General features: G+C 52.1%; 1 protein-coding gene across 8 annotated transcripts in view; it reads right to left on the bottom strand.

Moving 5' to 3' along the window:
- Positions 1–27,230, bottom strand: part of NAV1 (neuron navigator 1) — a 251,490-nt gene extending 224,260 nt beyond the window's left edge. For 3 of the 8 annotated variants that reach the window (XM_047704000.1, XM_047704002.1, XM_047704006.1), the window contains exon 1: positions 26,721–27,228. The gene's annotated coding sequence lies outside the window, so the exon portion shown is untranslated. Of the gene's footprint in view, positions 1–26,720 lie in introns of all 8 variants that reach the window. The other 5 variants (XM_047703999.1, XM_047704005.1, XM_047704004.1 and 2 more) reach the window with 4 other exon arrangements.
- Positions 27,231–27,492: the final 262 nt, after the last annotated feature.

Genomic DNA, 27,492 nt, shown 5'->3' with positions numbered 1-27,492 from the left:
GCAGAGCCCATCCAGCTGCACCTGTCGGGCCGGCACCTGGTCGCCCATTTCCTCCTGGGCGGGCAGTGAACCCCACTGATCTCTGCAGGTCAAGGTCCCACTGGCCTAGCCCCAAGTCCGGGCACAGCACCATCAGAAAAAACAACAGAGATAACCCCCTGCACCAACAGAAGCCGTTGCTGGGAAAAGGGTGGGGTGTTTGTCAGCAAACCCCCCCCACAGCTGATGGCTTTCCCATGGTGTGAGGCAGGAAGGGCAGGGTGTGGGGAGGGTGTGAGGCGAAGATCCTAATCAGAGTCCCATGGGGAGCAGCTGGTCGTGTCTTTTATCTTCCGGTGGCTGGGACTGGTGGGTGGGAGAAGGCAACTATTCCAGAACAGGGATGAAGTCATCACCCTGTGGTCTGGGGACTAGAGGTGAGGAGGAATCCTAGATAGTTGAGGACAAGTATGGCATATCCATATAAACGAAGTTTGAAAATGATGCCTACGGAGCTCTGATGGGGAAAACATGGTGATCCTATTAAACAAAAAACCAAAACCAGGAACTTGTACGCAGAGTATGATACCAACTGTGAGGCAACAAACTTGCCTTAAAAAGAAGAAAAGACAAACGCCTGGGTGGCTTAGCCGGTTAGGTGTCTGCCTTCAGCTCAGGTCATGATCCCAAGGTCCTCGGATCGAATCCTGCATCGGGCTCCTTGCTCAGTGGGGGAGCCTGCTTCTCCCTCTTCCTGCTGCTCTCCCTGCTTGTGCGCACTCTCTCTCCCTCTCTCTCTTTGACAAATAAAGTCTTTTAAAAAGGAGAGAGAGAAAAGACTAGAAGAAAGTGTGAACAGAGCTTGCTTCTGGAGTGGGGGATTATGGCTATTTAAAGCTTTTCCATTTTCCTGTGATGAGTTCTGTTATCCAGGAAAGAAAACCCTAGTTAAAATTCAGGGAAATAAAGGAACCATGGGTTAAGGGACCCAGGGAAGAGGAGGTCTGTGAGCCCGGTGGGCAGGGGAAGACAGCGCTGCGTGTGAACGCTACTAGGGGAGAGACAGGATGCAGACCGTCTCCTCGGAAAAGCACAGCCTCAGGACAAGGGAGGGTACACAGGACAGCTGAGTATCCATCGACACTTAGGGGCAGAAGGAGCCAAAGGGAGCGGGGGTTGAGGGAGACAGAGGTGGGGGGTGGGGTGGGCTTCGTAGGGTTCCCCGGGGGCAACTGGGCCTCCTACAGGCCTTCACAGGGAACTGGGAGGTACAGGGAGCTGCTGGGTATTCCAGGGGGCATGCGGAGGGGTCCTCCGCATTCACTCTGCTCATTCAGAGTGAGCAGCTGAAGTGCCAGGAGAGGGGGCCTGCCCCTTGGCCCCTTGGCAGAAACCATCAAATAGCGCGTCTGTCGGGGGAGCGCTGGACGGACGGTGGGGCAGAGTGTGGCCCTGGCACCCCCAGGAAGTAGTATGGGTGTGGTGGGGAGGGTTTGGGGCTGTGGGGGAAAGGGGGCACCGCCAGGAATCTCAAAGAAAGGACCAGCCGGAGCCTGGACATGAAAGAGGGTGGCTGCATTTCAAATTGGTCTTTTAAAGAAAAGTCTGAGAGATGCTGAGGGGCATTTGGGCATTCATTCCTGGTTCAGTTCAGTGAACTGGGGGGTTTGGGGGAAATGTCTGGCGCCTATGAAATGCTGGTCTGAAGCCACGAGGCCCCTAGAGGTCAAATCCACCTCATCTCATGGCCTGCCTGCGACTGTGCGGGCCTCAGTTTCCCCCAGAGAGGCAGGGACTGGGTGACAGCCCTTCTATTATGCTCGGGTCTCGGGGGCTCTGCTAATAAAAATGATTGTAAAGCGCTTTGCAAATAGTGAGGCTGCCACACAACAGAATTGATTCTTTCCCACAGAGGGGTTCAGTTCCCGCGGGGACCCGCTTGGAACCTCTCTGCCCTCCGAAGAAGGGGCCCTTCTGTTCCCTTGTGATCTCGGTGAATGCTGTGTCCCTGGGATAGCCATGGGCCGGGCCCCGTGCCCACTGCTGGCAGCCGCCCTCACACAACACAAGGGGAACTTTGTGCGTCTCCCAGGCCTGGAGTCACAGCTGCCAAGAGCCGGATCCGCTTCTCCTGGGCCGGGAGAGGAAATCGAGGCACAGGGAGGGAGAGGGACGGAGCCCCGTGCAAACCAGAAAGGTGGCATTAATAACTGACAAAGGAAGGATGATAAACAATAACCTAATGTTCATGAGCACTGAGTGTGTGTCCTTCACTTTGCCGGTCTTATCTTTTTTAAAAATATCTCTGTCTTCCTCCCAAGATCCCTTGATGATAGGGACCTTTCGTATTCCCTATGGGAGACGAACAACGGACCCCAAAGAGGTCGGCGCCCTAACACTCAGAACCCACGAATATGTTACCTGAAGTGGCCAAGAGCATCCGCAGATGTATTGGGGGTTAAGGACGCTGCGATGGGGAGATTATCCTGGATTATCCAGGTGGGCTCAATCGAATCCCACAGGAGTCCTTAAAAAGCAGAGACGTTTCCAGCATCAGAGGGCCGGAGACACAGCAGCAGGAGCATGAGAAGGACCTGACCTGCTTTCACTGGAGTTGAAGCCAGAGGAAGGGGCCACGAACCAAGGTGTTAAGACTGGCTTCTAGAATCTGGGAAAGTCAAGGCAACTGACTCAGGAAGGAACACGGTACCGCCAACATCTTGATTTTAGCCTTGTGATATCCTGCAGGACCTGGGACCCCCAGAGCTGTGCAATGATGAACCCGTGCTATCCCAGGCCACTGCGCTGGTGGTCATTTGTGACAGCAGCAACAGGAGATGAATACACTCCCCTTGCTAGGTAAGGACACCGAGACTCCGAAGGGGAAGGCCTCTCTGCTAGAAAGGGGGGTAGCTGAGTCTCCCCTCGTCCTCCCCTTGCAGGAGCTGATACCTGCTCAGCATGAGACTCAGGGGTCCCTAGCCGCTCCGTCTGCCCGCGCCCCCTCTGCCTGTCGCTGCTGCGGCATCCGGCCCTCCAAAGCCCCTCTCTTCTGCACGTCCCCTCTGGCCGGCCATCCAGCCCCTACGGACACGTGAATCTGTGCCCTCACACTGCAGACGGAGAAACTGAGCTCAATGCAGAGGGGTGGCAGTCACAGAGGCACAGGGGGCCTCTGCTCCCCCGGTTCCATCTTTCCTTCAGGTCTGGCAGGTACTGGGGCTCCCCTTGCCGTGCCTGTGGCCCCTGAAGCAGACCCGGGAAGCATCTGGGAGTCAGCGCCTCCCAGTACTCGCCCCCTGGCCCAGATCCAACAACTTCTCCCAGCCTGGGCGCCGCCAAGGAAGATCACGTTGGGGTGGTGACCAGCTATGCAAGGCAGCAGGTGGCCCTCTGTCGGCCAGGCCGGGTCCTGGGTCCAGAGGCTCTCAGAGATTTCTCCAGGAGACACAGGCTTCCTGCTGCCGTGGGGACACACAGGAGGCATGAGACCAGGGCAGCGACCTTCAGCTCCCAAGCTGGCTTCCTCAGCATGTCCACACTGTCCTGTCACCTCTCAATTAGTCAGTCACTTCCCCCACACGTATTCCCTTATAAGGAACTTCGCCACAAGCCCAGGATGGCTCAGTCAGGGGCCACCCTAATACTCCTTGACAGGTGTTCTGGCAAAACCGTCGCTAAAGCCCTTGCCGATGCATCACCTCATTGACCCGGCCACTCCCTGGCGCTATCTGCATCCCCACTTCTCAGCAGAGGAAACTCGGGCTCAGACAGATGGTCCAAGATCATCCAGACTTCTCTCCTGGTGGCTCACTGGGCTCACTGGTCTCTTACTGACAAAATACCGTAGACAGAACCTGTCCCACCCCTCCCCGCCTCCCTGCTCCAGGCCGGCTCACCTCCATGCATCCACCCCAGTCCAGAAGAGAGCATCACCGGCCCGGGAGTCCCCCTGGGCTCAAACAGAATGGTGGCCACAATCCACTTGTGTATATTCTCAGAATGACCTGCTAATAAGGATGATGCTTTTGGCCCCACTCGGAGGGAAGCTGGAGGCTGGTGTGAGAAGGCAATGTCACCAAGCAGTCAGCCCTGCCAGGGTCCCTTCTGTCTCTTCCTGCTGAGATGCAGCTGTGCCCTATGGGAGGGCAGCACTGCCCAGCCAGGCCTGGCCCACCAACCCGTGTGGCCCAGCTGCTGGAAGGCTGCTATGCTGGAGGGGTGAGTCACAGAGCCTGGAATCCAAAGCCTTCCAGGCCTCCACCCACCCCAGCCAACTCGGCATCTGCCCTCCAGATGTCTCCACTGCAGAAAACACCTTCTGCCAACAAGGACCCAACACCAAGGTTAGGAGGCATACTCGACGCCTCAAAAATGCCTTCAGAGCCCGCTGAGCATGTGGCATCCCAGCCTGTGGCATTCGTTATCTGCCCTCCTTGGTGAATCTCAAACCCAACGGCTCTTAATTCTTAGGTGTCTTTGTCCTGACTTTGGACATCTTACTCCCTAATGGTGCTTACTGCCCTCAAGGAAACATGGCCCTGCCTTCAGGGAGCTCCCACTTTAACGGGCAAGGCATAGTTGCTAAGCTCACGGAGGCTCACGGACGAGCGGGGGAAACAGAGCCCTTGCTCTCCAGTAAACCCCAAATTGACGGGGCAAACAGCCCGCTAGAACGTAGCAGAACCAGGAATCACAGCCAGGTCTGTGCGTGCCTACATTCTGCTTCTGCGGAACACTGCCTGTGATGGGGGCACAGGCCCTACCTCTGCTTCCATCATCTTTTAGCCTTGGGGCGGTTCCTTCCTGTAGGCAAATCGCCATTCTCACAATATTGGAAAGTGACCACATTTAGGACAATCTCAGTGGTTGACAACATCCCACTGTCCCAGCAGCAGACGGGACTGCCAACATGGTCTCTTTATTTACTTAGTTATTAAAGATTTTATTTATTTTTTTTCAGTAAACTCTCCACCCAGCGTGGAGCTCAAACTTATGACTCCAAGATTAAGACTCACATGCTCTACCGACGGAGCCAGCCAGGTGCCTCCAACACTGTCTCTTTAAAACAAGAAGGAGCCCCCTGGGTGGCTTGTTTAAGCGTCTGCCTTGGGCCCAGGTCATGATTTCAGGGTCCTGGGATCGAGCCCTGCATCAGGTTCCCTGCTCAGGGCAGGGGTGGGGGGAGAGTCTACTTTTCTCTCTCCTTCTCCCTGCCCCTGCTTGTGTTCTCTCGGTCTCTCAAATAAATAAATCTTTGAAAGGAGAAACAAACAAACAAACCAAGGAGGACTCCCAGCAGAACTCCCATCCCCCCGGCAAGTTCTGTCGCCGTCGCAAGTTCGGTGAGCTTTGCCCACCATGGAGGCTCCTGTGGTCAAGGATCTTTGGGGCCTGAGCAAGAGAAGGTTCCGAGCACCAAGGGCCTCCTCACCCCATGTGAGCCCCAAGCCAGCCCCTGGATGAAGGCATGGCTCGGGACCTCTGGAAAGGATAATGACCGGGGAGCACGACGGGAAGGCCTGTGGTAGTGGAAAATGCGGGAGAAGTGCTGACTATGCTCCCCGAGCCCACTGTCTGTACTGTGGCACCCAGGCTGGCCTGGAACAGCAGCCTGGCCTTCCCGTCACCAAGCCAGAGCCCTGGGAGGCCTCGGGGCTCCTGGCACAGATCCCGAAGCTCTCTGTGGCTCCTCTGTCCCAGGAAAGGGGCTCCGAGGAGAGGGGAGAGAGAAACGCTGCCACGCGGCAACAGAGATCCAGATTGTCCAGATCTTGGTTTCTTTCCATGGGAACAGTGACTTGGGCCCTGAAGGAATGGGAGACAGGGTTTCATTAAATCCCTGCCTCTCGGGGCCTGCTAGGGGGGTAAGGAACCCCGGCCCAGGGCCAACTCCAGTTCCTCCTCTGCCTCACGCTGCGGCATGTCGTTCCCTTGGCATCCCAAACCAGCCCAGATGCAGGGTTACTGGGCTTCTGCCTGTCAATCCCTGGCCCCCAGGAGAGCGGCCAGCCTGAGCGACTTGGGGGGCGGGGGAGGGGCTCTGCCTGTCTGCAATGGGGCAAGTTGTTCTGGCCTAGCAGGAAGGCTGGAAGGCTGTGCTGACGGTGGAGGAAAGCTGGTCCTGGCTAAGAGCCTCCCAACCCAAATGGGAGCTGATCCCAGAATCAGAACCCTGGAAAATCTCTGACCCTCTGCTCTTGCCAGCCAAGAGCCTCCTAGCCTGCTCCATATCCTTCACCCAAGATACTCAATGAGCTTTACATCCTGAAAAACAAAGCCTAAAAAGGAGAAGGTGGTGGGGAGGTGGGCTCAGTGACAGGTGGAACCAAAATCAAGAATAAGAGACTTTTTGGTGCCACCTGGGAAACAGGAGGCAAGCCTGGCACCCGGGGAGACAAACACAGCTTGCTCCCCAATGCTGCTGAACCCCCTGGCTGACCCAATGTGCCAGGCCATCCGGTAAGGGCAGGGCGCCCCCAGCACCAGAGCCTGCCTTCCCCACACTTTCCTCCAGTTTGGAGAAGAGGGGAGAAGCGCAGGGCCTGCTTCCCCAGCCCGAGAAAGATGCACAGCAGAAAGCTGTCCGCACAGGAGAGGAGGGCGTGGGGATCTGGCTGGCTTCTGCTGGGCAACTGCACCCTCTGGTGGTAGCACAGGAAAATGCAAGGGCATGCAGACAAAGGGCGAGCCAGATCTGTTTCTCCCTTTCCCAGAATCCCTCTATGCAGCCTCTATGAAGCACTTACTGGCGGATGGCACTGGGCCCTGTGCAAAGACAAATGGACAGACACCGCCCTCTTCTCGAGGGCTTCTAAACGAGACCCACGCAGGAGAGAGGCAAGCCGTCCTTGCACAGCTCTGGCCTAACAGGCCTTCCCTTCTGTGATGAAACCTACAGAGGCAAACCTGCTCTGCCCCCAGGTGAGATTCCTCGGCCATCATCTGGGCCACAGCATGCTTCTCTCCTCCTTCAAAACCCAGCTCCCAGTTCTCCTTGTCTGGGAAACCAACTCTGCCTAGGGGCCCTCAGCCTCCCCCACCCCACACTGAGGCTCCAAGGCAGCGGCTCTCAGAAGAGTCACTGTTTGATCGTTTCTGTCGACGTGCCAGTCTCTAGTGTCCTATCTCCGACTGCACCAGGAGCTTCCCAGCAACAGGAGACAACGGATAAAAGGCAACATTTCCTGGGAACGCATGTCACGGGGGCATCTTCTCATTGGAGCCTCCCGGCAGACCTGAGCTGGCAGGACCCAAAACAGTCCCTATTATAGACAGGAAACTCAGGCTCAGAGGGTGACAAGGCTTCCCCAGGAGCTACCATTTGTGAAACAACAGCCACTTCCCAAGGCTGGCGCCATGCTAGCTTTGTTATGTGGCTCATTCCGTACGCACACCAGCCCCACGAACTCCATGAAGTGCCCCCCATTCCGCAGACGAAGGCATTGAAAAGTATGCGCACTTTACACAAAGTCATGTAACTAAAACGTGGCACAAGGACAAGAATCCTTATTCTTATCCTTTTCTGGACAGCCAGGCTTCCTCCTCCTTCCTGCCCCTCCAAGCCCCTCACACAGAGCTCCACACCCACCCCGGACACTGCCCAGCACAGACAGCTTCCTTTCCAAGACCCCGGAGGAGCCCTTTTATCCAGCTCCAGCAGATCCCAGACTCGACACATAGATGCGGCCTCCTGCTTCTCTTCATTCCCTCCCCATCTCTTGAAACAAAAACCCTGTTTGACATTTCTCAGTATTATTACAATAAAGGGACTGGATTCCAGCCAGATAACGCCTGGGACGTCGTTATTTCTTCTTTCCAGTCTGAGTGGCACGGGCAAGGAGAGCCTCAGTTTATACCTACCTGAGAACTGGGAAGACCAGGAAACATGCCCTAGCATTGGATTACCAGCAGAGAAAAGATGCCAACGTGCAGGCTGTAGCCTAGCAGCCTGGAGGTGGCGAGGTGATGTCTGTCTTTGGTTCTCCCTCAGGCTGACCCAGAGGGACCTCTGAGACCACAGTCAGCTTTGCAAGTGATCTCCACATGGACAGCTAATAAAATCAAGGTCTACTGGGGGCCCCTTAAGTCACTGCACATGATTGGCCATGCGAGCATCAGGATGTGTCTGACTGCTGTCCCACGGGTGGGACTGGGAACCCCTGGAGAAGCAAACAGCCCAACTTTTATCTTTCTCCCAAAACTACAATGCACTGTGTCACGCAAAGGGGAGCACAGCAGCTGAAATTTGCCCAGATTCCTCAGAAGGCGCCAGGATCTTGTGTGGAGTCCTAATCCTGTCCACCCTGGATGAATGACTGGGGTTTAAATGTGGTGTTTCAACATCACTATCGGCGGCATGAGAATGCAAAATAATCTCAACTTGACACGGAAGCAGAATGCTCTAGAGTTTCCTAACAGAAACGACAGTCTATTTTTATCTCAGGCCCCTCCAGCCATGAAGGGGGGCCCTGTGATCTGGCAGGATGGTGGAGGGCTGGGGAACCGACAGTCGGCCTCCTGGGTCCCTGCCCCGGGGACAAGTCTGCTGGTCTGAGCTTTTGCCACTGCAGAGACCTCAAGAGAATTAAGTCTGTTTCTATAGGGGAAGATTAATGATTTTCTAGGGCTCTTCAAGGAGATGGCACTTGAGAACCTAACATGTTTTCAACGCAGGGGATGGGAGGACGACAGTGCTCTCTGCTGGCCAAGAGGGGGCAATTCTCCAGAAAGCGGGCCCCAGGGACTGGCCTAGAGTCTCCACAAGAGTGGGTAAGGGCAGCTCCTCACACCCGTGCTGGAAGCTGGGGCTAGACAAAGGCTGGGTCTGGGAGGGCAGAGGTGAGGAGCGGGACATTTCTGACCCCTTGCCTTCAATGCCTTTGCAACCCGATGGCACTCGTGTCTCTGCCTTTCCTGCCCCCTCCAACAGTTAACATTCCCTCTTCTGTCCTCCCACAGCCCTGAGCTGTCTCTGGTGCAATCATCGGCTTGCTTCCAGACCCACTTTTATAAAGGAGCCTTCTGCTGCTTGTCTGAGCCCCTAGCTCAGCCCCAAACTCAGGCAAATGCTCAGTGAATGAATGAACCAACCGGTGAATGAATGAATGTGGCATTTCCAATCCTCCTCTCAACCTAAATTGAGAAATCCCAAGTCTTCCAGTCCCAATCCCTCCTGGGCCACTAAAGCCCCCACGGACCCCCCATTAACGGCACGGTGGTGCCCTTCCTCCAGCGCCGGGGAACCCATGGGGCTCCAGGATCCCCACCTGCCCTCTCCCTTCCTTGCACTCTCTTTCCGGAAACACCTTTTTCCTGCCTCCTCTGGCTGCTGTGTTTCCTGCATAGGAAGACAGGATTGGAGAATGCTATTTATAGCAGGCCCGCCTCCCAGGCCTGGCTGAGGTGAGGGTTGGCCTGGCCGGGTGTGGCGGGTGTGGCGGGGGAGGTGGGGTTTGTTGCGGAGAGAAGATGCTCGGGACTTTCCAGTCCAAGCCACCAGGGCAAGGAAGCTGGATACCCCAAAGATGGGCAGGCCCTAGTGGAAGCCTCTGCTGATACTCAGGCTGGTTCCCCCTCCTGACTTCCCCATAGTTGTTAATGACCTCACGGCTCCCCCGGATCCCAGACTTGAAAGCTCAGAACCTCAGAGGCAAAGACTTGCAGGATTTGGATGTGGACAACTTAAGAGACCAAATGTGATAAGGAAACCAAGACTCAGAAAGGGCAAGAGACTTGACCTAGGGCACACAGGAAGTGAAAAGCAGGTCCCCTGGCTAAAATCACCCTGTTACATGCCTTGTGCCTCCCAGTGACAAAAGACTTCACATGCGTTGCCTCCTCGTTCAATGTCATCAGGCAGGTGGTATGTTACGGACTGAACTGTCACCAAAAAAGATGGTTGAAGTACTAACCATCAGCATCTCAGAATGTAACCTTATTTGGAGATGGGGCTGCTACAGATGTAACTGGTTACGATGAGGTCATTTCAGAGTAGGGCTGGCTTTCTAAGAGGGGATTTGGATGCAGACGCACACAACGGGCAGATGGTGGGAAGACCACAGGGGAGGAGATGGCCACATCACCATGAAGGCAGAGATGCAGGGTGACACGTCTCGGCCACGGAATGCCCAGGATTGCTGGCGGACACCAGAGGCTAGAGGAGGCAAGGAGGGGCACTCCGGAACAGGTTTCAGAGGGAGCATGGCCTGCCAATACGTTGGTTTTAGACTTCCAGCTTCCAGAACTGCGACAATATATTTCTGCTGTCTAAAACCACCCAGCTTGTGGGAACTTTGTTATGACAGTTCTGCCAAATGGCTACCTGGCATTAGACCTATTTGACAGATGAGCCACAGGGACCCAAAGTCAGGCCCTCTGGCTCTCAGTCCAGAGCTCTTCCAAAAAGACTGCATTTGTCTTTGATTCTCCTTTCTCTTGTGTCCTTTGGGTTTTCCTTTGTGAAAAATCCCACTCTCCCGCTCTTTCCCCAGCAGGGCTGCCCTCACTCAGGCCCTCCACATCAGGGATGGGACAGTGGATCTGCTGGCCCAACGGCCCCTCTTGCAAACCACCAGGCCATTCCACACCTCCTTCTCGAAAGCCCCACTGTGTGCTAGTCTGTGCCAGGTGCTGAGGTCCTCTCATCGAACAAAGTGGACATAGACCGTACACCTGTTAAAACACTGCATCATCGTGTCACCTCCCTGCTCTGGGCCTTGGATATCTTCCCACCACCTGTAGGCTAAAGTCCCCCATCCCCTGCCTCTCAGGACGCGCCAGCTTGATCCAGGTCGGAGAACCACCTTCTGCCTTATGGGGAGACCAGTGATCTGAACTTCAAGCTCTAGGGGGTAAGGATGGCTTCCAGATAACGAGGGAAAGGAAAGGTCCTGGGGCCTTTTCCAGGAAGCCAACAAAATGGGAAGTATTCTGGAGAAACAAAGGACACAGCAGACTTCAAAGACTTCCAGTTCATCTTCACTTTCAGAAACCTGGCTGAGGGCGCCTGGGTGGCTCAGTGGGTTAAGCCGCTGCCTTCGGCTCAGGTCATGATCTCGGGGTCCTGGGATCGAGTCCCACATCGGGCTCTCTGTTCGGCGAGAAGCCTGCTTCCCTCTCTCTCTCTCTCTCTCTGCCTTCCTCTCCGTCTACTTGTGATCTCTCTCTGTCAAATAAATAAATAAAATCTTTAAAAAAAAAAAAAAAAAAAAAAAAGAAACCTGGCTGATACCCCGCGGGTGCTCAGTAGATGGGGCTCCTTGGACGACGGAAGCAATGGAAGGGCTCGGGCTCGCCCATAAACAAACTGTGGTGGTTCCTGCATCAGAAGCTGAAAGGAAAAGACATCACTCAACACGGGTGAATCTCAAAAGTATTATGTTGAGCGGAAGATGCCAGACACAAAATAGATCATACCCTACGATTCCATTTACATGAAGTTCAAGAACAGGCACCAGTCATCTGTGGTTAACAGAAATCAGCACAGTGACACTGTGGGCAGTGGGGGAGGGGAGGGGAGGGGTACTGACGGGAACAGACAGAAGATAGAAATGCTGTGTGTCTGGACTGGGATGTGAGTTATGAAGGTGTGTTCATCTGTCAAAAGAGCATCGGGGGTGGGGGGCGGGGGGGCTGGGTGGCTTAGTGGGTTAAAGCCTCTGCCTTCAGCTCAGGTCATGATCCCGGGGTCCTGGGATTGAGCCCCACATCGGGCTCTCTGCTCAGCAGGGAGCCTGCTTCCCTTCCTCTCTCTCTGCCTGCCTCTCTATTTGTGATCTCTGTCTGTCAAATAAATAAATAATATTAAGAAGAAAAAAAAAAAAGGCATCAGGGGCGCCTGTGTGGCTCAGTGGGTTAAAGCCTCTGCCTTCGGCTCAGGTCTTGATCCTGGGGTCCTGGGGTCCTGGGATCGAGCCCCACATCGGGTTCCCTGCTCAGCACGGAGCCTGCTTGAGATTCTCTCTCCTTCTGTCGCTGCCTCTCCCTTCTGCTCATGCTCTCTCTCAAGTAAATAAAAAGTCTTTAAAAATTAAAAAAAAAATTTTTTTTTTTAAAAGCATCAAACTGGACCCTTAAAGATGTCTGCATTTCATGGTTTGTAAAGTGTATCTCAGTTCACAAGAGAATAGAATGAAATAAAAGAATCAGGGGTTCTCTCTTCTCTCTCTCTCTCGGCTGGGAGGAAAGGAGCCCCCAGTGCACACATGAGGGGACGGGGGTGTCGCTGAAGGTGAGGAAGCATTTGCTTTTATTTATCTCTGTAGACCTGGAATCCGGCTCAGGCTCTCGCTCAATCCCCTGCCCGGGTTCAGGAAGTAGCGTGGGTTTCGCTACAAATGGAAGCAAATAGAGTGGGCACCTTGGTCCATGGGCCACTGAGCACAGGCTTTTCTGGCTCCTAAGTCAGGCCTTCTGCCTCAAAGGCACCCAGGCTGAGCCCTCCCTGGTGTCCTACTGCCATGGAGATGGCCCCAGCCTGCATCCTGGCCCACAAAGGCTTGAGTTCATCATTTCCAATCTCCCACCTTCCCGTACCCTTCCCTCAAGCCACATCTGCGACCTCTCCTCCCGAAGCCAGTGCTATTTATAATGCCCTGGAAACACAGCCTGGGCCAGATAATAGGCGGGCTTTGCCAAACAAAACCCCAGGCCACTCCACTCCCCCACACCCCCCAGAGGCCTGCAGTCTGGAGCCCAGTGGGGCCCGGAGGAACCATACATCTTAGAGCTGGGATCTTAGAGCTGGCACCACTCCCACTCCGTCTGTCTGACCCTCAGACAGGGAAACATTTCCCCCTGTCTGGTATACAAACACCCCCTTGGGGGATAAATCCACCCAGAAAGAGAGTCTGTGGAGCTAGGGGGCTGAATGTTTGTGGCGTCCTTGGTTTTGGTCAGTCATGTTGTCTAGCCTGCGTTTACCCTCCCAGGACCAAGTGCAGGGAGCCACGGGGCAGCCAGATCTACGGCAATGACAACGACTGACATTAGTTTTATGCTGGATGGTTTGTAACACCCTCTAGGAGGACCCTCACAACTCTGTGGGGGTAGGCGTGATTGTCCCCACTGTACAGAGGAAGAAACTGAAGCTCGGGGAGGCTGCAAGTCAGGCTGACCCCAAAAACTGCATTTCCTCCCACGTTGTTCACGCAGAGGCCCCATGTCAGGAAGCAAGGACGTGGCCTCTAAACCAGCCAGGGAAATCCAGGACCAAGGGCACTTACATTCGTTCCTGCCTGTCCCTTAGCTTAAGAGCAAATGTGTCCCTTATCCTGGAAGTAATCAATGAGCAAATATTGCCTCTACTATGTGCCAGGACCCAAGTAAGCTACTGCCAGTTCTCAGTCCAGCTGAGCATGACTTTATGGGCCTGCCTCTGCCCTGGGTAGCCTCTCCCAGACTCTATCATCCCACCAACCCCGGCCACCCCCATCCCCCACCCTGACATCTGCCCCAGCTCTGCCATCCCAAACACAGAGGCCTTTGTCTGGGCCTGGATGTGGGTATGAGAGTGTCACAGTCTCTGCGGCCAGCTCACAACGGCCCTTCCCACCTACTTCCCACAGCCACCCCAGCCCTGCGGTCACTTTCTGAACCTCCCTAGTGGCCTCTCATTTCTTTCTGGCCATGGCCAGCAAGAGGAAGTGGGGAGATGACTCAGAGGTGTGATGTGGCCTTAACAGATGTGTCTTTGTGATGACATTCCCTAAGGAGGTAGGCAGTGAGTGACAGAGACCTGGATATCACGGGAGGTGTGTAAACAGGGAAAGGCCAGGTTATTAGGGCCAGACCAGCTAAAAAGGAAAAGTCTTAATGGACTGCCAGCTTAAGGCAGCCCTAAATTCACGCACAATAGTTATTTTCAACTCTGAGGAGAAAATGAGAAACAGAACTCAAAATATAACACTTTTACATTATTCCTTTGACTGGGTAAAATTAGCGAGAGTGATAAAATTGGTGATGTACTGAAAGACAAATCTTAAGGACTTGTCAAAATAAATGCAGTAACAAAATCAATTTTAAAAAAATGTGGGGTGCCTGGGTGGCTCAGTCATTAAGCGTCTGCCTTTGGCTCAGGTCATGATCTCAGGGTCCTGGGATTGAGCCCCTCATCGGGCTCCCTGCTCAGTGGGGGAACCTGCTTCTCCCTCTCCCTCTGGCGCTCCCCCTGCTCATGCTCTTTCTCCCTTTCAAATCTTTAAAACAAACAAAAAACCTCAATGTGACTTCTGCATTTGTGTAACAGATATATCAATTAAGGGCCATTAAAGATGCTGCCCATTCTGCCTTATACCATGGGAGTATTGGCAAGGACAATGGTCAGGAGTCAGAGTTCCCCACTTGATTCCCTAAAGCGATGTGGCCTTGAGCAAGCTACCTAGCTTTTCTGAGTCCTGTTTTCCCCATGTGTATAAAGAGGAATGTTTATCTTATCATCTCATAGGATTGTCATGAAAAGGAAATGAGATGTTGGCTGTGACATCAGTCAAGGAAGTTGTCCCCTAAGCTCAAGGAACCTGTGCAGTGAAGGCCCCCAGTGGGAGGATCGGATTTGGGTCTTGTGACTTCCTGAGAGCTCACTACATGCTCAGGCTTGGGCCATGCATGTCCCCAAGTGGCGTGGGTCTCAAATACCCACAGATCCTTCAGGGCCCAGATACCCACACTCACCGCCCACCCCACCTGTGCCTAGGACAGAAGGCCTGTGACTGAGGAGCGTTTCAGAGCTCTGTGGAAAAAAATGTCATGGGTTCCAAAATACAAAAAATAAAACTGCAAAACTGAAATTAATAATGGTTTAATGAAACATCTATAAAATGAAACATGTCAGCTACATCGATATTTAAATGTACTTTTCGTAAAAATTCATTATATTTGAAAATAATTCATAGGTGACATTTTTCTCACTTCACAGTCATTTCTGTCATCTTCTGGTGACCCAGAAGTCGCCCATTTTAAATTATTAAGAAATGAGTCACCAGTGTCCAAATACCTTGAAAAGCAAAATTATAAATATCTTTGAATTGTGTTTACAACAGAAGTATTAATACTTCCTGTGGGTTGGGGCGCCTGGGTGGCTCAGAAGCCTCTGCCTTCGGCTCAGGTCATGATCCCAGGGTCCTGGGATGGAGCCCCACACTGGGCTCTCTGCTCAGCAGGGAGACTGCTTCCTCCTCTCTCTCTGCCTGCCTCTCTGCCTACTTGTGATCTGTCTGTCAAATAAATAAAATCTTTAAAAAAAAAAAAGAGAGAAAAAAAAATTAAAAGAGGGGAAAAAAATAAAAAAAATAAAAAAAATACTTCCTGTGGGTTGTGGGGTGTGGGTGCACCCTCTTGGGGATGTGGTATCCTGGGGGGGGCTCTCTCCAGGTAAGGACGCCCAGAGTGGTGGGGGGCAGGGGGCGTCTTCGTGGCTCATTTGGTTAAGCGTCTGCCTTCCGCTCAGGTTGTGATCCTGGAGTACCAGGATCGAGTCCCACATCGGGCTCCCTGCTCTGCCAGGAGTCTGCTCCCTCTGATCCTCCCCGCTCTCGTGCTCTTTCTCTCAAATAAATAAATAAATAAAATCTCTTAAAGAAAGAAAAAAGGGGGGAACCTGGGTGGCTCAGTGGGTTAAAGCCTCTGCCTTCAGCTCAGGTCATGATCCCAAGGTACTGGGATAGAGCCCCACATCGGGCTTTCTGCTTGGCGGGGAGCCTGCTTCCTCCTCTCTCTCTGCCTGCCTCTTTGCCTACTTGTGATCTCTGTCTGTCAAATAAATAAATAAATAATCTTTTAAAAAAAAGGGGAAGAAAGAAAGAAGGAAAAAAGAAAAACATGTTCAGTGGTCACCAAGGTCTTTGGAAGGCCCTCTTGGTTTTGGCTTAGCATTTCAGAGAAGCTTCTGCAGGAACAAGCCTGTCATCCTGTTCCTACTCTGAGCCAGGACGTCTGAATCCAAAGCCTGCCTTTCTCCATACTAATAGGGGTGATCACTGTCAAACTGGACAAAAGACCTTATGATAACAAGCTACAGCTTCCTGTTCCACCTCTTCCCAGCCCCACCCTGCTGCCCAAATAGTTTTCTGTTATTGGTTCTTGTGGTGGTTACACTCTAGATAATATACTAATAACCTGATTCCCTGTTTTGCCACTTTAGATAATATCAACCACTACCTAAAACAACCGTTGAAAATGATGGATAACATACACTAAACCCATCTCTCTCTCTCTCTCTCTCTCTCTCTCCTTCCTTCCAATATTTGATTTTAGCTCCTTTTTTGATTATTTTGCACATTTATTCTCAAAACTGGTTTCTTGTGGGTTTTGTTTTGTTTTTGTTTTTGTTTTTAAAGATTTTTTATTTATTTATTTGACAGAGAGAGATCACAAGTAGACGGAGAGGCAGGCAGAGAAAGAGAGAGAGAGAGAGAAGCAGGCTCCCTGCTGAGCAGAGAGCCCGATGCGGGACTCGATCCCAGGACCCTGAGATCATGACCTGAGCCGAAGGCAGCAGCTTAACCCACTGAGCCACCCAGGTGCCCCTGTTTTGTTTTGTTTTTAAGATTTTATTTATTTATTTGTCAGAGAGAGAGAGCACAAGCAGGGGGAGCAGCAGGCCGAGGGAGAAGCAAGCCGCCTGCTGAGCAAGGAGCCTGATGCGGGACTCGATCCCAGAACCTTGGGATCATGACCTGAGCCAAAGGCAGACATTAAACTGACCGAGCCACCCAGGCGTCCCTCTTATTGTTTTTTTTTAAATTATTTTCTTAAGTTTAATTTGTTTTAATTTTTTTAAAGATTTTATTTATTTATTTGAGAGGGAGAGAGAGCGGGAGCACGAACCGGGGAGAGAAGTGAGGGAGAGGGAGAAGTGGGCTCCCTGCTGAGCAGAGGGGCTTGATCCTAGGACCCCGGGGTCATGACCTGAGTCTGAGACAGATGCTTAACCGCTTAACCCACCAAGCCTCCCAGAAGCCCCTAAGTTTTATTTTTTTAAGTAATCTCTACACCCAACGTGGGCCTTGAACTCCCGACCCCAAGATCAAGAGTGCGCTCTACTGACTGAGCCTGCCAGGCGCTCCTGGTTTCTTGCTTTCTAACTCTGACAGGCTCTCTCCAATCCCCTCGGCATAAGACAGGAGCACCAGAGGAACTCCCCCTCTGCACCGCCCACCTTCAGTCAGACATGCTTTTATTCTGAATTGCCACTTACAGTCTGTCCAGCAACTACACCCAACCACATGGAGCCTCCTCCAAGATTACCAACAAATGTGATTTATGTTACCTCGACGGTATAAATATAGCATACAGCCAGCCTCCGAGCGCTCGCTTTCACTCTCCTCATCTGTAAAATGGGGGCGGCAGAGCACATCTGAACACCTCCTAGCACTAGGTGAAGAGGGCAAGAAATGTGAAGGGCAAAAGACTTTCAGTAAATAAAAGATCTTCTTTTTCTGTAATTATTCCCTAGCACAGCATGGAGAGGTAATAACGGCTCATACTCTTTGGGCCATTGAGAAGACCTTCTGAACCTCAACTTCTTCACCAGTAAGATGGGGAGGATATTAGTACCTAGTTCACTCAGTGGTTGTAAAGTTTAATTGAGGGACACCTGGGTGGCTCAGTCGGTTAAGTGTCTGCTTTTGGCTCAGGTGATGGTCCCAGGGTCCTGGGATCAAGTCCCACGTCTGGCTCTCTACTCAGTGGGGAGCCTGCTTCTCCCTCTCCCTCTGCCTGCCGCTCCCCTTGCTTGTGCTCTCCCTCTGTCAAATAAATAAATAAAATCCTAAAAAAAAAAAAAAGATTGATTGAAATTGAAGTGCTTTGTCTTCAGCGCCTCACTATCCCGATTTAAGGGATCATGACTTCATTTCCGTCTTTCTGGGAGAGAAAACTGCAGTTCAGGCCCCCACACAGCAGGCTGTGGTTGGGAAAAATGCACAGCGCTCTCTAAAGGACATTTGGGGAACAACTGGAAAATATGAATACGGCCCACAGATTAAATAGTTCTGCTAAATCCAGTATCATTGGCTGTGATTATGGTACTTACTGTGGTTAAGTAGGAGAAGGCCGTTGACCTTAGGAAATACATGCTGAAGTATTTAGGGCTTAAGTGTCATGATGTCAGTAAATTATATTCAAATGGCTCAGGAGAAAGAGAGGAGACACAAAGAGCATAGCGTATCAAAATGTTAAGTCAGGGGCGCCTGGGTGGCTCAGTCGGTTAAGCCTCTGCCTTCAGCTCAGGTTATGATCCCAGGGTCCTGGGATCGAGCCCTGCATAGGGCTCTCTGCTTGGCAGGGAGCCTGCTTCCCCCTCTCTCTCTCTGCCTGCCTCTCTGCCTACTTGTGATCTCTGTCTGTCAAATAAATAAATAAAATCTTTAAAAAAAAAAAAAAAAGTTAAGTCAGGGGCACCTGGGTGGCTCAGTAGGTTAAGCATTGACTTTGACTCAAGGTCATGATCTTGGGGTCCTGGGATCCAGTCTTGCATTTGCACTGGGCTCCCCACTGAGCAGGAGTCTGCTTCTCCTTCTCCCTCTGCCCCTCCCCACAGTTGTGCTCTCTGTCTAATAAATAAATAAATTTTTGTTAATTTAAAAAATTTTTTTAGGGGCGCCTGGGTGGCTCAGTGGGTTGGGCCTCTGCCTTTGGCTCGGGTCATGATCCCAGGTCCTGGGTTCGAGCCCCGCATCGGGCTTTCTGCTCAGCGGGGAGCCTGCTTCCTCCTCTCTCTCTGCCTGCCTCTCTGCTTACTTGTGATTTCTCTCTGTCAAATAAATTAAAAAAAAAAATTTTTTTAAGTTTATTTAATAGACAGAGACAGCGAGAGCAGGAACACAAGCAGGGTGAGTGGGAGAGGGAGAAGCAGGCTTCCCGCTGCGCAGGGAGACTGATGAGGGCCTCGATCACAGGACCCTGGGATCACGACCTGAGTCGAAGGCAGATGCTTAACCACTGAGCCACCCAGGCACCCCGAATAAGGAAATTTTTTTTAAAGATTTTATTTATTTATTTATTTGACAGATAGACATCCCAAGTAGGCAGAGAGGCAGGCAGAGAGAGAGAGAAGAGGAAGCAGGCTCCCCGCTGAGCAGAGAGCCCAATGTGGGGCTCGATCGCAGAACCCCGAGATCATGACCTGAGCCAAAGGCAGAGGCTTTAACCCACTGCCACCCAGGTGCCCCATAAAGAAATTCTTTTTTTTTTTTTTTTAAAGATTTTATTTATTTATTTATTTGACAGACAGAGATCACAAGTAGGCAGAGAGGCAGACAGAGAGAGAGGGGGAAGCAGGCTCCCTGCTGAGCAGAGAGCCCAATGTGGGACTCGATCCCAGGATCCTGAGATCATGACCTGAGCCGAAGGCAGAGGCTTAACCACTGAGCCACCCAGGTGCCCCCATAAAGAAATTCTTAAAAAAAAAATGTTAACGGGGTGCCTGGGTGACTCAGTCGGTTAAGCATCTGACTTCGACTCAGGTCTCCATCCTGGGGTTCTGGGATCAAGCTCCACATGAGGCTCCCTGCTCAGCAGGGATTTGCTTCTCCCTCTCCCTCTGCCTGCTGCTCCACTTGCTTATGCTCTCTCTCCTTCTCTGTGTCAAATACGTAAATAAAATCTTAAAAAAAAAAAAAAAACCTGTTAACAATCAGTGAATCCTGATATTAGTGGTCCTAACCTTTCACTTTCTCTACTGGTCTGACATTTTTCAGAGTAAAACCTCGTGCGCGGCGGGCAGGGCACTTTCGGCATTGGAAAGCACCCTACAGGTCACGTAGCCCTTTTGCCTACTCTGGGGATTAGGTGTAGGCTCCGACACTGCAGCTCCCACGGTCACCTCCCGGTGAGGCGGGGGCAGCTTTGCTGACACCGGAAAGCCCTTGGGAAGCGGACCGTGCCCAGGACATGATGGAGAGCTCCCAGCTTAGGGGGGCCAACGGTCAGCAGTCTGTGGTGCAGGGATGCCCCGGGGAACAGAGCCCTGCTCCTGAAGCTTTGGGGAGGGCTGGCTGAGGGACAGAATGGCCCCAGATGAGAGACCAGGCAGACAGCTGCCCCGCCTGTGTCCTGGTTGAGGCTCCTTCACCGGGTGTCTCATCAGCTGTCTCTCTTTTGTTAAAAGGAAAGCAGGAAGAGAACAGTTGGTGTCTTAGCACTACCCAGAACCCGGTTACTCCTTCCAGTCAACTCAATTATCTGCACCAATGAACTGGGAAAAGAGGCTCTGGGAATTGACTTTGTATTCTATGCTACCCTTGCCATCTACAAAAAAAAAAAAAAAAAAGGTAATACCAAAACAAAACGGATCAGTTCAACAACAAACAATATAAAGCAAAAGATGCAGTTGGACTCTCTCATTCCTTTATGCTGTCATGTTCCTGTCTTTTCCCTGACAGGCCAGCTCCCAGGTTTGCAGGGACAATCTACAAATTGGGGGGGGGAGTGCTTTGCCTAACTGATCATCGGGCGATCGGCCTGTGGGTGGTGTGTGCCACTAAGTATGTAACTGGAGGGCTGCATTTCACTCTGGGCACAACATATTCAAATGGCGGTAAACTGTCGCTGTTTTAAGGATGATTTAGTGGGGGGCCAGGGGAATAATCTGGCATGAACTGAGCTCACACACTGCATGGCCCAGGGCCTGGGTCAGGGCTCAGTGGTGTCACTTAAACCACACAATCACCACCCCCCACCGCGCCTGTATCTCCCAAACTTGCCAGATCATAGGGATCACACTGTTTTCGGAGTAAGGCATTTTCTTTCAGTTTTTCTTGGGGAAGAAACTGAAGTCTCTAAGAGCTTCCCTGGCCAGCCTGAGGTCACACAGAGAGAGATGATGATGTCACTGCGGGTAATATGACCTCACTTGCTCATGTTTGCTGAGTACTCATCACGGGTTAAGGACTTCACACGCAAAGTCAAGATTTGAAGCCTGACTCCCAGTCCGGCTCATTTCATAATCTAAATTCTTGCTATTACCTCATATGTCTTCCCAGAAAATACTTGAGAACACATCCGGTGAAGAAGATCTGCAAAAAACAGGGCAGCTGAGGGCAGAGGGGAAAGGATGGGGCAGGCACATGGTAGCTGTTTCCAAATATTGAAAAGGTTGTCACTCTGCAGGTCAATTACACTTAGACCACATGTTTCATTTTGCATATGCCCTAATTTGGGGATACATTTTGGTGAAGCCCATTCACCTCTTGCTATCTTTCCCCAGTGGCTAGAAGTCCCCACCCATGACAGATTACTACAAGAAGAAACTCTGAGAGACCAAGCTGTACAAATAGGGAATAAGATGACTGCAACACCCCACCACCACCTCTACCCCCCCAACCCGTGGCTGGGAGTTGCCCAGCAACAGAGGTGTCCAAGCTGGAGGACCCCCGGTGGGGAGATTTTAGGGGGGAACCTGAGGTATCTGCAAAAGCAAAAAAGAAGGGGGGGGGCTACATGACAGTTACGGTTCTTTGTAAGTTTGCAAGTTTAATTCTACAGAAGTTCACATTTATTCTATTTACAAACGGGTTTTAAAATCAGGAGAGGGATGTAAAGTGGGTCAGTATTATTGTCCAGATGGGGAGGGAATTGCGTCACTGGAAGCTGTGAGCAGCCAAGGGTTCCAGGGAGTAAATCAGCTCAACCACTGAGTAGCTGAAACTCTGTGTGCACCATCAGTCACTGAGGGGGCTTTAGAAAATGACAGACACCAGGGTTTGCAATCCAGACGGAATGAAGCCGCATCCCCTGGGGGTGCCCAGGAATCAGTAATTTTTAAAGCAACCCAAGGTGATTCTAAGGTGCAGCGAAGAGGGAGAACCACTGAACTGGAGAAAATGAGGTTCACGCAGAGGCTGTTCTGGGCGCCCTCTGAGCCTCGTGATGACCAGGAATCCGTTCGTCTCTCCATCTGGAACGACCATCTCTGACACGGGGGCAGTTGTTGAGGGGCTGTTTGTAAGTCAAGAAGATCCAAATCAAAATCCCTCTAGCATGTTCCCTTGGAAGTCAGATGAGGTCCTTTGATCCCTCAATTAAAGCCATGAAATTCCTGACTTTTCAGGCTATTCATGGAGATTCATGGAGATAAAAGTCCTCACAGATTCATGGAGATGAAAAGTAGAACAGTGGTTGCCAGAAGCTGGGGGGCGGGGGGGGGGGGGCAGTAGAGAATGTGGAGTTAACTGTAACAGGCAGGGAGTTTCAGCTGGGGAGGATGAGAAAGTTCTGGGAATGGATGATGGTGACGGTTACATAACAAGGGGAATGCATTTAATGCTACTGAACTGTACACGTAAAAGTAGTTAAAATGGTCAATTTTATGTTATGTATATTTTACCACAATAGAAATATTATTTAACATTTCAAGTACAGTGACTGTACGAAAAATATAATGAATGTGCATTGACAGACCCAACTGCACAGTTAGCACCATGTCAAATTTTCTTTAGTCTTTTTAAGACTTAATTAATTAATTTAGAGAGTCAGCAGGAGGGGGAGGGAGAGAGAATCTGAAGCAGACTCCGTGCTGAGCTCAGAGCCGCACACGGGGTTGGATCCCACAACCACGAGACCATGACCTGAGCTGAAACCGAGAGTCAGAGGCTTAACTGACTGAGCCCCCCTAGACTCCCCATATTCAGTCTTTTTAGATAAAACTTCACAAATTAAAAAACAAAAAAGCATTCAGAGGGGTTTATCCCGGCAATGGAAGGGTAATTCAACACAAGAAAAACGATCAATGTCATGTACCAAAACACATGATTATCTCATTTGGTGCAGAAAAAAGAATCTGACAAAATCCAACACCCTTTCATGATGAAAACACTTAGAAAACTGGGAAGAGAAGGGAATTTCCTCAACATGATACAGGACATTTATGAAAAACCCACAGCAAGCATCACACTCAATGGTGAGACTGAGAGCTTTTTTCTCTAAGATCAGCAGCAAGACAAGGATGTCCACCCTCCCCACTCCTACTCACCACAGTACTGGAAATTCTAGCCAGAGAGATTAGGAAAGATAAATAAATAAATAAATAAATGGTATCCACATTGGAAATGAAGTAGTACAACTATATTTACAGTTGATGTGATTCTACATATAGAAAATCCCAAAGAATTCACACACACTAAGGCTACGAAAGCAAATACACAAACACACAAACCCACAAATTTGGCCAAGTTTCAAGGGCACAAGATCAACACACAAAAATCAGCTGTGTTTCCAGATACCACCCCCCAGGAACGATGTGAAGAAGAAATAAGCAAACCATGCACAAAAGCTTCCAGAGCATCTAAGGTTTGGACATGGTAAGAGTCTCAGCGTCCTTTGAAGTGGAAACACGTTGTTATTAATGGTGTCCATAGGCACGTGCTTCGGCACCTTTAACTTTTTAAGCACATTAGCGCATCTCATATTAAAATGAAGCAGAGGGGCGCCTGGGTGGCTCAGTGGGTTAAAGCCTCTGCCTTCAGCTCAGGTCATGATCCCAAGGTCCTGGGATCAAGCCCCACATCCCCGCATCCCACATCCCCACATCCCACATCCCCACATCGGGCTCTCTGCTCAGCAGGGAGCCTTCCCCCCCCCACCCCCGCCTGCCTGTCTGCCTACTTGTGATCTCCGTTTGCCGTCTGTCAAGTAAATAAAATCTCTAAATAAAATAAAATAAAATAAAATGAAGCAGAGCAGACAGATTTGATGGGGATGGCAATACAGATTTGACAGGGATGGTAGTGTGGACTGCACAGGCCATGTAGGGGAAGCGGAGTCACATCCACCGGCACTTCCGAGAGGCCTGGGTCTTGGCCATCCTGCCTCCCCTCACGTCTCTCAAGACTCACAGGAAACTGGGAAGCAAAGTTCCAGGCCCCTCGGAGGAAATCAGGCCTGAGTCAGCCTTCCTGGGAGGTTGAGGGAACAGATTAGGCCCAGCAAACTGTTTACTGAGGAGGGTGTTTTTTACTAGAAAAGTTGGTTGGGTTTTTTTTGTTTTTTTTTTTAAGTTGAAGAAGGAACTAAAAGTGTTTTTAATTATTGTTTTGTGACAAGGGGCCAGAAAGATGAAGGGTTTGCCAAGTATTGCCACATTCTTAGTTCTCGATGTTCCAGAGACTCTAAGGGCTGGTGGTTGGTTCCATCACCCAGACAGCTCTCCTTACCCCTTGTTTCTGTTCCTCTCTCACTGACAGCTAATGGGCATCTGCCAAGATCTATGGATGGAAACACTGGGCAGAGAAAAAGTCTGAGTGCAAGAAGGTGATCTGCTGAAAGGGATTAAGCCCTGGACGGGTGGCCAGAAGACCTGGGTTCTAGGCTGGCCTCTCTCGGCCCCCAGCTGTGTGGCTTTGAGTCCATCCCCCACCTTGATTCTTGTCCCTAAAGGGAAGAGGGGCAGGGCAGGGGTTGGGAGGGGCAGAGATCCTTTTGACTTTGACATTCTAGTTTTTCTAAAGGCCAAACCCTGTAAGAATTCAAAAGAACTTTAAAAGAAAGAGGAAGTGACATTGACTGACAAGAAAGATGGAAAGAGAGGCAAATTTTAAAGAATGGACAAGAGACGTTTCTACTCCAAGCCAGTCTCTTCTACTTTACCAAAGCTGAGCCAATGCCAGAGGCTTGGGTAGACTCCGGAGGGGAGCAGAGCTGGCAAAGGAAGCAAAAACAGCAATCCTGTTTTCAGTTGCCCCAGGCCAGGGCTCCCCAAGTAGATCTCACAAAAGGCCCAAATGGTCCTATGGGCAAATCAACCCCATTGTAGACCTGGGTTTTTTTGTTGTTGTTGTTGTTTTATTGTTTGTGGGTTTTTTTTTTTTAAGATTTTATTTATTTATTTGACAGACAGAAATCACAAGTAGGTGGAGAGGCAGGCAGAGAGAGAGAGGAGGAAGCAGGCTCCCCGCTGAGCAAAGAGCCCGATGCGGGGCTCGATCCCAGGACCCCAAGATCATGACCTGAGCCGAAGGCAGAGGCCTTAACCCACTGAGCCACCCAGGTGCCCCTGTAGACCTGTTTTGAGAGGGAAAGATTTTTTCCAGTTGTACTATTCAGCAAACATCTAGAAAGTGCCTACTATGTGCTGGGTGTTGTGGGAGGTCAGCAGGGGTACCTGGCTAGCTGGCATGCAGAGGGAGAGGAGGCATGTGCACAAATCCCCAACGTCTAAAACACAAAGAAGAATGTGAAACCCGCCCTAAGGGAGTTCAGGGAAATCTCTGGAGTTCAGAGTGGGGGATGTTCCCCCTTAACCTGGGAAGTTCCAGAAACAGGCTGTAAGGGCTGAAGCACAGATCGGGGAAAGCCTTGTCCTTCCAGGAGCAGCAACACGCCCCAGCTCCATTCTAAAGAAGTGAAAACCAAAACAGAAAGGCAAGTTCTTTGCTCTCTGATCATCCAGGTAGTCAGCAACCCAGGCTGATTAAGGAACTACAAACCAGTAACTTCCCCCAGGAATTAGCCATGGAAGATGAGATAAAGCTCATTTTCAGGGAGGAAATCCAGAGTCACAGCCTTTTTTCCCAGCTTAATCCCAAAGACACACCGACCAAAATTCAAGGCAGGATGAAAAAAATTCATAAGCAGGCTGAAGTCACATGTATTTTGGGTCTGAAGGGAGCCAAGGTCTCAGAAGCGGCAGCTCTGCGTCCTTGAGATGGGGTTCTTTGTGCCAAGTACAGCTGCCCCATTATAAGTGCGTTGCAGGGGACACCATGCATCCAGAACAAGACAGACAAAAAGATGAAAACCCAGGCAAGCCCTCTGCTTTTGCAGAGCGAACGTGGCCGCAGGCTTTTCAGCATTGAATTTGAACAAGCCAATGGCATCCCAATCATTGAAACAGGAAGCCAGATAAACAGCGTGTTATCAAGGGGGGATGCGGGCGCTTCCCTTAAGCCGGCGCCAGCTGCGCCCCGTGGCCGTCCTAACAAAGTCCCATTGACTCACCAGCTGATTTTCCAGTGTTGGGCTCCGCGGGACAAGGAACCCTCTCTGCTGGGTGGATTTCACCCCTGCACACCGCCCCCACCACTCACCACTCACGTCCTCCCCCGATCCTCCCTCCGCAGACTGGGCTGATTCTTTATGCTTTGACCAGGTTCTATCGGCTCTGAGAGTAGAAGGGACAAGAGCCCAAGCACCGAGCGCCCTCAGGTGAGCTCCTGGTGTTAACCCAACCTCCCCTTTCTCCTCCCTCCCGAGTCCCTCAGGAGGGCTTCCTCTAGGCTGGCGCCGAAGAGGGCAGCCTCAGGGAGTCTGGCGGGCGGACGCTTCGCAGCGCAACCTAGGAACCCAATGAACATTTTCCGAAACAGCCCAGCAAGGTCACCTGCGCCAGCTGCTCCCCTCGCTCCTCTGGGATGGGAGAAAATGTGGGTACAGTATGTGCGTGTGTGTGTAATACGCGGTACTTGGTGCTTCTGGTTATAGGATCTCAACACACTTTACGTTGCAGGTATTTCACAGAAAGGTAAACTGAGGCTCCGAAATGCTGGGGCTGGGTAGCCCCTAGTGAGTCGACTCCTGGAGCAGACGCGCAGTCCCCCAAGGACGTCTCGGCACACACCCTCCCGGCGCCTCCGCTGTTACTCCAGCGCCTCTCCCGAGCCCAGCCCGCAGCCTCCCCGGGGCACCAGGCTCACCTCCCCCCGGGGCTCGATCCCGGCCCCGCGGAGTGGGAAGCGGCGGCCCATCTCCGTCGCCGCGCGCAGCCCGGTCCCCGCCTCCGCGACCACCCCGCGCAGGCCACTCACCCGCGCGCCTGCCCGTTCCCGCTCGGGCTCCGGCTCCCGGTCCGCGCCGCCGCCGCGCACAGACGCGCATCCCCCGCGCGGCGCCGGGCCGGGCGCGCTCTCCTCGCGATAAGAAAGTTTCTCCGGGGTCCTCGGCCGGGTCCGCCCCTCGCACTGGGATCGCCGTCCGCCGCGCGCTCCGGTCGCGCGCTCGCACTAGGGCCGCCGGCGGCCCCGGCCCCACAATGAGCGGGGAGGCGGCATCCTGAACAAAGTGCGTCCCCCGGAGCCGGACGGCCGGGGGCGGAGCCTCGTGACCCGCTGCCCCAGGCACACGCCGGCTGCCTCCGACGACGCGGGCCCCGGGAGGGGGTGCCCGGCGACAGGGGGGCGAAAGGGAGGGGAGTCTCTGCTTCTGGTCCCCCTCGCCTTCCTCCCCCCGCACTGTGCCAGTTTAACCCGCAGAGGGGCGGAGGCATGGGTCCCTTCCAGACTTTGTCATTGGAAAGCTATTCCCGTAACCCTTTCCTGCCTTCGCCTTCCCGTCCCGCCTCCCCGGCCGCAGAAAGGCGGCTGCTTGGTGGCTGGGCTGGGGCCGAGAGCTGGCAGGGCAGGAAACCTTTGCACAATTGAGCCTTTCCTTTGCCCGGGGACCCGTCACCCCCACCCACGTCCCGGGGCTGCTGCTGGTTCGGGCATTCTTTGGAAAGGGGCAGACGGATCCGCCAGCCTCTTCGCCCCGCTTCTGACTCCGCCCACCCTTCCTTCTTCCCTAACCCCGTCTGAGCTGGGA

This window comes from Lutra lutra, chromosome 15, assembly GCF_902655055.1.
Source record: "Lutra lutra chromosome 15, mLutLut1.2, whole genome shotgun sequence".
Classification (NCBI taxonomy): Eukaryota; Metazoa; Chordata; class Mammalia; order Carnivora; family Mustelidae; genus Lutra; species Lutra lutra.
This window is presented reverse-complemented; position numbering and strand designations above follow the sequence as displayed.